This window comes from Tinamus guttatus, unplaced genomic scaffold, assembly GCF_059628265.1.
Source record: "Tinamus guttatus ecotype Peru unplaced genomic scaffold, ASM5962826v1 Tinamus_guttatus_pri_ptg000269l, whole genome shotgun sequence".
NCBI lineage: Eukaryota > Metazoa > Chordata > Aves > Tinamiformes > Tinamidae > Tinamus > Tinamus guttatus.
In genome coordinates, this window is record NW_028288803.1 from 717,381 (window position 1) to 726,848 (window position 9,468).

Consider the following 9,468-nt stretch of genomic DNA (forward strand, 5'->3'; position numbering starts at 1 on the left):
GTTTTGTTTTTGTCTAAGGTCCTGCAAGTATTTCTGCTCCTAACTAGGATATCGAGGTTTCATCCAGTCTGGGGCTGGGGGTTGTTTTTCTGTATGGGAAGTCAGATAAAGGGGGGTGTCTGTATTCCTGCCCCCCGCCTTACACACACACACACACACACACACACTCACTCACTCACTCGCTGCCTTCCCTTCTCTCCAGCACAGCACATAAAACACCTCTCTTCAGCTTAACCGACCAAGGCTCAATTAGTGCAACATTCTGCACACATCTAAGCAATCAAGAGGCAGGAGTATTTAGTTCAGTCCTCCTGTGTATTGCAGAGAATCCTTTAGCTACATGTGGGAAAAAATAAAAAGATTTCTTTACCTGAAAAAAAAAAAAAACTCACAATATAATTTACACAGCGTGGAAACGCCTACAAGGAGATGAAGTACCTGCACTGGGGAGATGTTCAGTTGTTCACTTCATCTTCCGTTGACAAGGAAACCAAACCGCACTTCATTCTCCAGGAAAACCTTCCACTGCCATCATTTGAAAATGTATTTATTTGTATATATGCATATCTATCATCATCATCATGATAATAATTACCATCATAAAATAAGCTGGCAAAAGAATAAAAAAGTCAAGGTGCAAAACGTGCAAAAGTATGGTCATTGCTTCAGGTTTCTGTTTTGTCATCTTTAAGGAGGAAAAAAAAAGTATTTAAAAATAACAACTGTATCACGCTGCAAGAAAAGTTTTACATTAGAAACAGGCATCAAAAACCGAAAAAGAAAAAAAAAAAAAAAAGGAAAAATAAAAAGCCCTGCTAAATGCACTGAGTGTCAAAAAAGAAACAATAACAAAAAGAATAAAATTAACATCTTGCTCTGTGGCTTGCACCAGTACTGCAAGATTACAAACTCTTTGTAAACACTGCTGTAAAATGCATTTGTAATTCCCATCTCTATACGAAAAAAAAAATCCCAAAAAACACCCGAAAATAAAAATAAAAGAACACCAGAGAAAATCCTCTGCAAAAAGAGTTAGGAACATGCCTTTTTTCTTATCTTCAAAAATAAGCATCATATTTCACACTGCTTTTCTGTGCCACAACAAAACCAGTTGCATATATAGACACATAGCTACTAAATGTATATCAGTTGTTGCTGGTCTGGCAAGTCTTTATTATTAATATTATCATTTTTTATTCCCAATGACTCCCGGCCCCAGCAGCATCTTTTGCACACAGTTTAGTAACCATCGCATGCTAAGAAAAAAAAAAAAAAAAGAAAAAAAAAAAGAAAAAAAGGAAAAAAAAAAGAAAAAAGAGAGAGAAAAAAAAAGAAAAACTTGTCATCAGCAAAAGATCAAATCCATTTAAACAATAATCAAAGAGGAAGAAAAAAAAAGAAGAAGAAGCAAAAAAAAGGAAGAAAAAAAAAAACAGGACAAAAAAGGAGGACAAGAATGTCAGCGGAAAGGTACTCACCGAGCGAGAGTAAAAGGGAGGAATAAAAATGAGAGTTACTATAAAATACAGTATGGCGGTGGAAGAAGGAATGAGGCGATTTTTTTTTTTTTTTTCTTCTCTCTTTTTTTTTTTTTTTTTCCTCTTTTTTTCCCTCCCTCTCCTCTCTAGTCTCTGCCTCCGGCAACCGCCACGTGATGCGCAGCCGGGCGGACTCGCAGGCCGGGAGGGCGCAGGCGGGGACGGGGGGGGGACGAGCCCGCCCCCCCCGCCCGGCCCCGCGCCCGCCCCGCGCCGCCGCCCGCAGCAGGTGCCGCGAGCGTGCACAGACGCGCACACACGCGCGAGCGCGCGCACACACGCGCGGGCGCGCACACAGGCGCGCGCACACAGGCGCGGGCGCGCACACACACGCGCACACGCCGCCAGTTGCGCGGGAGAGGCGGCGGGCGGCGCAAGTTGCTCGCCGGCGCAGCGCGAAGTTGCCGCCCGCCTGTTGCCCCGCGGTGGCCGCAGCGCAGGGATGGAGGTGCCGCTCTGCGCGTGTGAGTGCGTGTGCCCGCGTGGGGGTAGAGCTGCCGCCCGCGCCGCTTCCGCTGGGGCTCCGCCTGCGCGCCCGCGGCCCCGGCTCCGCGCGTGTGTGTATGTATATACATGTGTGTATATGTGTGTGTGCGCGCCGTGCACCGGCCTGCCGGCGGCACGGATTGCGTTTGGGGCTGGGGCGCATCCTGCGGCTGGGCCCAGCGCGGGTGCGTGGGGCTGCCCCGCTGCAGCTCGGGGTGCTCATCTGTGCACAGGAGCACCCTCCTGCCGTGCGCGTGGCTCGGAGCGCGTCCCTGCCTCGCGCGGGAGCTGCAGCTGCCGGGCGCCTCGGCAGCCGCGTCAGGGCTGTGTTTCTGCACCTCCGGCCAGAGTGGGCTTCACGCGCGCGCTGTGGACAGGAGTGCGGGTGCCTGCAGACCCATCTCCCGCTGCCCTGCCTCATTCCCTTGTCCTGCTCCCTGCCAGCCCTGGGGCTGCTGCTTCCCACAACAAAGTTACTGGTGGGGGTGGTGGGGAAGCAGGGGCTGCCCACTGGGGCTGTGCTCCCCACGGGCTGCCACGTGCACGCTGAACCCGCTACCTGCAGCGGCACTGTGGGCAACTGCCCGCCGCCTCCACTCCTTGCGATGGAGCCAGTTGGGACTCCGAAACACACACGAGAGATGCTGCCGTAGCTCTGCTCACTGGCTGGAGAGCAGCTCTCTCCTGTTTTCCCTTCACCAGATGAGAAATATTCCGGAGCAGGCTGTATGCTGCTGTTGCTGAGAAAGAGTTTCCTCCAGATGCCAGTTTTTCCCATTTTAGCTCTCCTCACTCATCACCTTATTAACCAGCACAGTGAATCAGCGGCTGGGGCGAGAGCAGCTCTGCTCCAGCTCCAGTTAGGAGAATCCAGACCTGCACAGATGGCCAGGCCCAGCCATGCTGCCTCATCCCCAATGGCAGAGGTTGCATCTTCCACTCCGACCCCGAAAGGTTTACAGCTAACAAACCCCTCCACCCACCCCCAACCCAAACTTACTTAATTATCACTCCAGCAGCAAGAGGAAGAGGAGTGAGGGATATCTGTATGAAATAAATTAATTGAGTAATAGCAGAGCTTCCACAAACCAGGCACTTTGATGGAGGGAGCTTGCTAGGCAATGCTTCCTAACTCCATCCTCTCTCGTGTCCTCCCCCGTCATTCACATTTTACTTATAGCCTCTCTCTTTTCATCGCAAGCAGGAGGCAGGAGACACAGTCAAGGTATTATTCTATATCAATTACTCTGAGCAGTGAAAGGACATTCTGATATATAAAAGACTGGTGAGGGCAGCAGCCTGCTTCCTCACCTCTTCATATAGGGCAATCTCCCCTCCTCACAACCATCCTTGCTTTCCTGACCAGTATCTCTGTAGCAGTAATTCCGGAGAATTAAAAGAAAGATTTCTTTTCTTAAATACAAAGTATATTAAAGTATATTAAAAGGTATGTTTGCTTTTTTGCTTGCTTTTGGGGGGGAAGGAAAGGGCAGGAGGCTTGGTGGTGTAGCATTTCATACCATTCCTAGTTATTCTCTCCATGGCTCTCAGCTGTAAAAACAGAAAAAAAAATATTAGGAATTCCTTAAAGATACAGAAATGTCCAAGAACAAAGCTGTTTGGTGTGGTTACTAGCAAGCTCAATTGTAGAATGATTTATGTACATGTGACAATAAACGCAATCATATTGTCACGCAGATAGTACAAATTCACATGCCTGGAAATTGCAGATGTGGGAGGTGTATTTTCTTCTGTGCAGTCCATTCTACCATGTGAAGAAGTTTAAAGGTTGAAGCTTTATTTAGTAGTATTTAACTTCAAAATCTGTGTGCAGAATCAAGCAGTTCAGTATAGTCCAATTTTCTTGTGGCTTTTGATTTTTGTCACTATTCATCCAATGTAAGTAACTTTAAACACTTACATCTTCCTGAAATACTCCACCAAGAAAATATATATATATATATATATATATATATATAAGTAAAGATGGTAAAGGTTTTACAACCTCATTAATCTGAGGTTGTAAAATAGTTCTGACTTGTAATTCAGGATCATATTGACATGTATGTAGAAGACTAGATATATATTTCGGACAATTTTTTTTTATTATTATTATTTACACCATATTCATCCTACTTTGCAAGCTATTTCTCAAGGAATGAGAAGATAAATACATAAATACATTTTTTCCTTTTTAAATATGTATTTTTATTTGATATGTATAGCTGAGTCAAAAAGTCATTGTGATGCAAGTGGATATACCTGGAGGTAAACACTTCTTGGAGGTGCAGTGTTTAGAGGTGGCTTGAAGTCCCAACGTCAGTGCAATGAGCTCTTCTAGGAGAGATCTAGAAACAGTGCTGGGGGAGATCCAGGCAAAAATGTTACCACAAAATCATTTCTTTGTATAGTTAACATTTTAAACATTGTCAAAATTAACTGTTTTCCAAGGACTCAATCCTTAGGTTACTGAAAGATTCACTAAAGAATACTTATTTTTCTGCTCATAAACCATCAAGGTGAAGAAAGCGTTAGGGAGAAAGTACTGCAAGAAGTTTAGCAAGTGTATGTGTTTGGACAGATTTTGAGCAAGCAAGTGCAAGTCTGGGAGAATGCTGTTTTTAAAGAATTGTAGGAAGCCTTTATTTGTCAGTGTCTGTAATTTCTGGTTTCCCCCTGTTAGAGGGGGTACCCTGCATACAAAAGCAGTTGTTCAGCAGATGCTGGACCAAAATGAGGGAAAGCTCAGCACTTAACACAGATGCTATACTTTGGCTATGCACAGTGTTCAACAAAATAAATGAATCTACCACTGCAGAAGAAGAAGGCAGATGATAGAGAAGGAAAAGGAGCACTGCTTAGGTCATTGCCAGGGCGTATATGCTCAGGTCCAGTCCAATGCATGCAAAGAAAGTGCGTGGCGAGCATTTTTTGAGTTTCAAATATGCTTTCTGCAGGCCAGTGGGTGAGCTCTGTTGCAGCATGATTAAAAGTTGCACTTTAAAGTAACCAAGAATGTTGGGTGGGGAGTGCATGAATGAGCACATATATGCTGACTTGCCTATCAATGCAAAAATGCTTCCGAATAGCCCCCCCAAAATGTTTCACAGTGCTTTGTGGCTTATGCTCAGTTCACCATTCTTGTTAGTCATGCTGTGCAGCCTCAATCTTTCACATTCCTCTCCTGCACTTCTGCAGGCTTGAAATCCCCTGCAAGAGCAGAAATAAGTGATGTTAAAATTGCTTCTAAGCTGTTTTCCTTGATTGCATTTAAGCATCTATGCTCTTGCCACAGTTCTACTGCTATATATGCTCAGTGCTTAGGCAATTTCTTTCCCTTTCTACCAAAGCCAGTATAGAAGTGATGCTTCCTCCTCTCCTCTCCTCTCCTCTCCTCTCCTCTCCTCTCCTCTCCTCTCCTCTCCTCTCCCTCTCCCTCTCCCTCTCCCTCTCCCTCTCCCTCTCCCTCTCCCTCTCCCTCTCCCTCTCCCTCTCCCTCTCCCTCTCCCTCTCCCTCTCCCTCTCCCTCTCCCTCTCCCTCTCCCTCTCCCTCTCCCTCTCCCTCTCCCTCTCCCTCTCCCTCTCCCTCTCCCTCTCCCTCTCCTCCATCTTTCTTAACATGAATAAGCCTGTCTTTCCAAGCAGTTAGCAATTAGATGGAGCCGAGCAGTGTATTGATTGGCTTTCCACATATCAATCACCATGTTCATAATCTCATGCAAACCTGAGCTCTAGCTGGAAACAAGACTACTAGTACTTCCCCCTGTTACATTGCCAGAGGTCACCTGAAACATTACCTGATGTAGTAGTACTAGTAATAATAATAATGATGTATTTTTTTTTCTCCCAGATAAATCTATTTGACTCGGCTTTAATTTGTGTATGTAATGCCTCCAGAACAATTCAGTCTAACTATAGAGTCATAAGGTAAGCCAAGATTTTGTTCATAGTTACCATAAACATAAGAAAGAGAGAACTAGAGTGGCATTTAATGATAAATAAAATAATGATGTGAAAGTCTTAATCAAGATATTACAGCTGTGTTAGACAAACGTCGGGTATCTCAAGTCACCAGCTATCTTAAGATCTTAGCTATCTAAGTTTTGTCATGTTTAAATTGCTGTAACTTGGAAAATGGCAAAGTGATTTATTTCATGTTAAATCGTCTTTAAGTTGATAAGTATGGGAAATTAATTTACACTAAAATATATTTTTAAAGACTCTTCCTTCATCTATTTTCCTGTGCATTTCATTGTTGCTGTTCTTGCCCTTTCTTACAAAATCATTGTTAATTTCCACAAAATTATTTTCTCCTTCTACTTCACCTTTTCTCCTTCTACTTCTTTTACTGTGCTTTTAAAGCACTGAATTTAGCTATATGGTGAAGCTAACTGACTTCTTCTATTGCCACCTTTTCAGCTGAAACTTCTAAGTGACCGAGCACAATGCAAGTAAAAAATCCAGTAATAAATGACCGAAATAAAAGCGAGGCAACTCTGTTTAAAAAGGGCAAATAAAGTACCTGAATGTTACACCCACTCAGTAGGGAAATGGAACAAAAAATAGTTAGAAAATCCTTAGCACTTCTGTGCACCCTTTTAACTCCTATTGTTAGGTTAGAGGAGTTCAAGGGGGAGGAGCTCTAAACTATTGAGTTCTTTGTACTCTTCAAAGTTCGCTCTTTTTACCCCATGAGTACTATGGTCTTTGAAACAACCATGATCAAAGCACACAACATTCAACAGGCTTTATGTCCTCAAAATGACTTTTTTTTTTTCTCCCCACATGCTCTTTTTATATAAATAAACCAAAAGTGACATCTTTATTAAAGCCTAGTGAGAATTTTGTGTGGTTAAAACATCTTCCTAGTTTCAAAATTGTTGCCTTTTGCTCTTTTCTTGGAAGGGTTAATTAATGAGTGCAATTTATAATGAGCATGTCTCGGTGTGTGAGTTTTGTAATAAATAAGTTGGAGAACAGTGTGAGATAAGGCAGCTTATGATCAAATTCACTGGTCTGCACCATCTGCTCTGGTGCATTAATTTTCTATATGACAATTTCTCTGTAGAAAATTCAAAACATACTTTCAGATTTATTATTTGTGCTGTATCAGACAGAATTATATGATGGCTGATGACTGACACTTTGAGAATATGAGGGCATTGAGGGCATTGCAGAGCCTTTTTAGGCTTAGTCAGACATAGCACCTAAAAGAGTGTCTTTGCAAGACAAGAAGTAACTCAAGAAACAATAAATCTTAGGTGCAGAAAGACAGGGTAAAATGTGGCAATTTGAGAAATTGAAATGGAAGGATATTTTTAAAAATGTCATCTAAATGGAGAGATCTGACTTTGGTAGAAGCAATGGAAATAAACAGCTTGCTCTTCTGTGAATCAGATACCAGGTGCTCAGGTTGGACACTAAGAAAATGAATAAACATAATTTATATACATCTTTTCTAATTCGAAGTTATTCACCAACTACAACATGAATCTCTGTCAAATCAGAATCTGGTTTACCAGTCAAGCATGTGTCTCTCTAACATTAACACTATTTTTTTTTCTTGCCTTCATCTGCATCAGATATGAATGAGATGCAAGCTACAAACAATGCCTTTCCTTACATTATTTTGAATCCTGAATCCTGAGTCTTTCTTGTTTTATGAGAGAAAGATGTATGAAAAAGTGCGTATGTGCTTATACAGTTGTTCTTTATGCTTGTGCTATGAGGTATGATAAGGTTGCACAGGCGATCCTCATTCAGACGTTTCCTGAAAAAATGAATTTTGTTATTACCATTTCACTGTTTCTTTTTGCACATGAGGTATACATATATCCATACATATGTACAGCTATATCACATAGCTTTCTTTTTTTTTTTTTTTTTTTTTTCACCTCCCAGCCCCTTCCCCTCATACTGGTTACTAACAAGCGCTAACATTGGTTAGATAATGAGATCTGACATGATCACAATCTATAGCAGGTTGCTGGAGGCTAGAGAATTTCTGTTTATGCTGTTTTATTCACATTGCCCTGGAGAGAAATGAAAACATCACATAAGAATTCTAAGCACTAAGTGCACTGGACAAAATACAGGTAAAGGCACTCCTTCAAAATAAAATTCAAGCACATAAAACAACATAATTTTGATTTTTTTAAAAAAATTTGCTCTTTTGTGAAAAAGACAATTCACCATAGATAGATGTCTGTCTATGATCCCACTTGCCATTGCATAAATGCAGGGAAATTCCATGCACAGGAGAATATTGACTCTCAGCAGGTTAGCTGAGATCAGTAATTTTGAAAATATATACTGACATGCTAAGCAACATTTTCAATGTTTTTTTTGCTATCTCTAACTTTCATCCTGACTATGGTGGTCTCTTTTTCACAATCAGAGTAGATTTTCTCTGTCTCCCAAGTATGAAGATTTCCAAAATACCATGTTCTAGAATAACAGTGTTGTTCCTCTGAGGTCAGTCATTAGCCTGTGACAACACTTAATAAAGCAGTAGGATTTCTTGTGCCTTTCTCAGTGCAGCCGCATGAAGATTCTCTGGATCTTACTTTTGACTCTTTCACAGAGGTATTTCTCTGCACTGCTGCAGCTCTTCAGTGCCTTGCAACTTGTAAATGACTCATGTAGCACACTCCCTTCCCTCCAGCCAACATGAAGAAAGCCTAGAAAACCTGTGCTTGGGAATGATCCTTCTGGTTTACATCACAAATTACTTCTATTACAGGATATTGCCCAAAGGCACAATCCACCTTTAAATACATAGTCATCATGAAACATAAAAATACAGCTTCACTTAACAGAAGTTAAATACTTAGAGTTTTTACAATTCCAAACCCAAGTCTCTCAAGTCTATCCTTCAAAGCTCTTCAATTCCTTCCCCCTGCCCTTTTTTTTTTTTTTTTTTTGGCAGGGGATGGATATCAATACATGTCAGTTATTGTGCTTGATGGACTTCTATGTTATAAGCAGACAGAAACACAATATGCAAAGTCTTTTATATAAATCCTATTATCACTTAGGAGATTAAAGCAGCATTTTCAGCACAAATGATACTGGAAATGATCAAGGTTCTTCAAATATGCAAGCCCCTTTGGGTAGGTAACTACCATAAAGACTACCAATGCTCAATTCTATCTATCTTCTGTTTTAGCTACAACCTCCCAAATATCATCTCCTCCTCTTCAAATAAAGAAGAAATCTGCAAATTTGCAATGTGCAGTTCAGTTTTAAAAATACCTCTTAAAAAATATCCACAAAACGCTGCAGTGACCACGAGATGTTTGAGTTCAGGATCTTGTGAGAAGGGAGCAGGACAAGAACAGAATCATAACACTGGCGTTTAGGAGGGCAGATTTTGGTCTCTTCAGGAAGCTGCCTGGAAGAATCCCATGGCATAGAGTCCTAGAAGGAAGAGGGGTCCAAGAAA

General features: G+C 41.9%; 1 protein-coding gene across 3 annotated transcripts in view; it reads right to left on the bottom strand.

Moving 5' to 3' along the window:
- The window catches only part of RALYL (RALY RNA binding protein like), a 348,258-nt gene extending 346,571 nt beyond the window's left edge, over positions 1-1,687 (bottom strand). For 2 of the 3 annotated variants that reach the window (XM_088527231.1, XM_088527232.1), the window contains exon 1: positions 438-1,303. The gene's annotated coding sequence lies outside the window, so the exon portion shown is untranslated. Of the gene's footprint in view, positions 1-437; positions 1,304-1,478 lie in introns of those variants that run through there. The other variant, XM_088527230.1, reaches the window with a different exon arrangement.
- Positions 1,688-9,468: the final 7,781 nt, after the last annotated feature.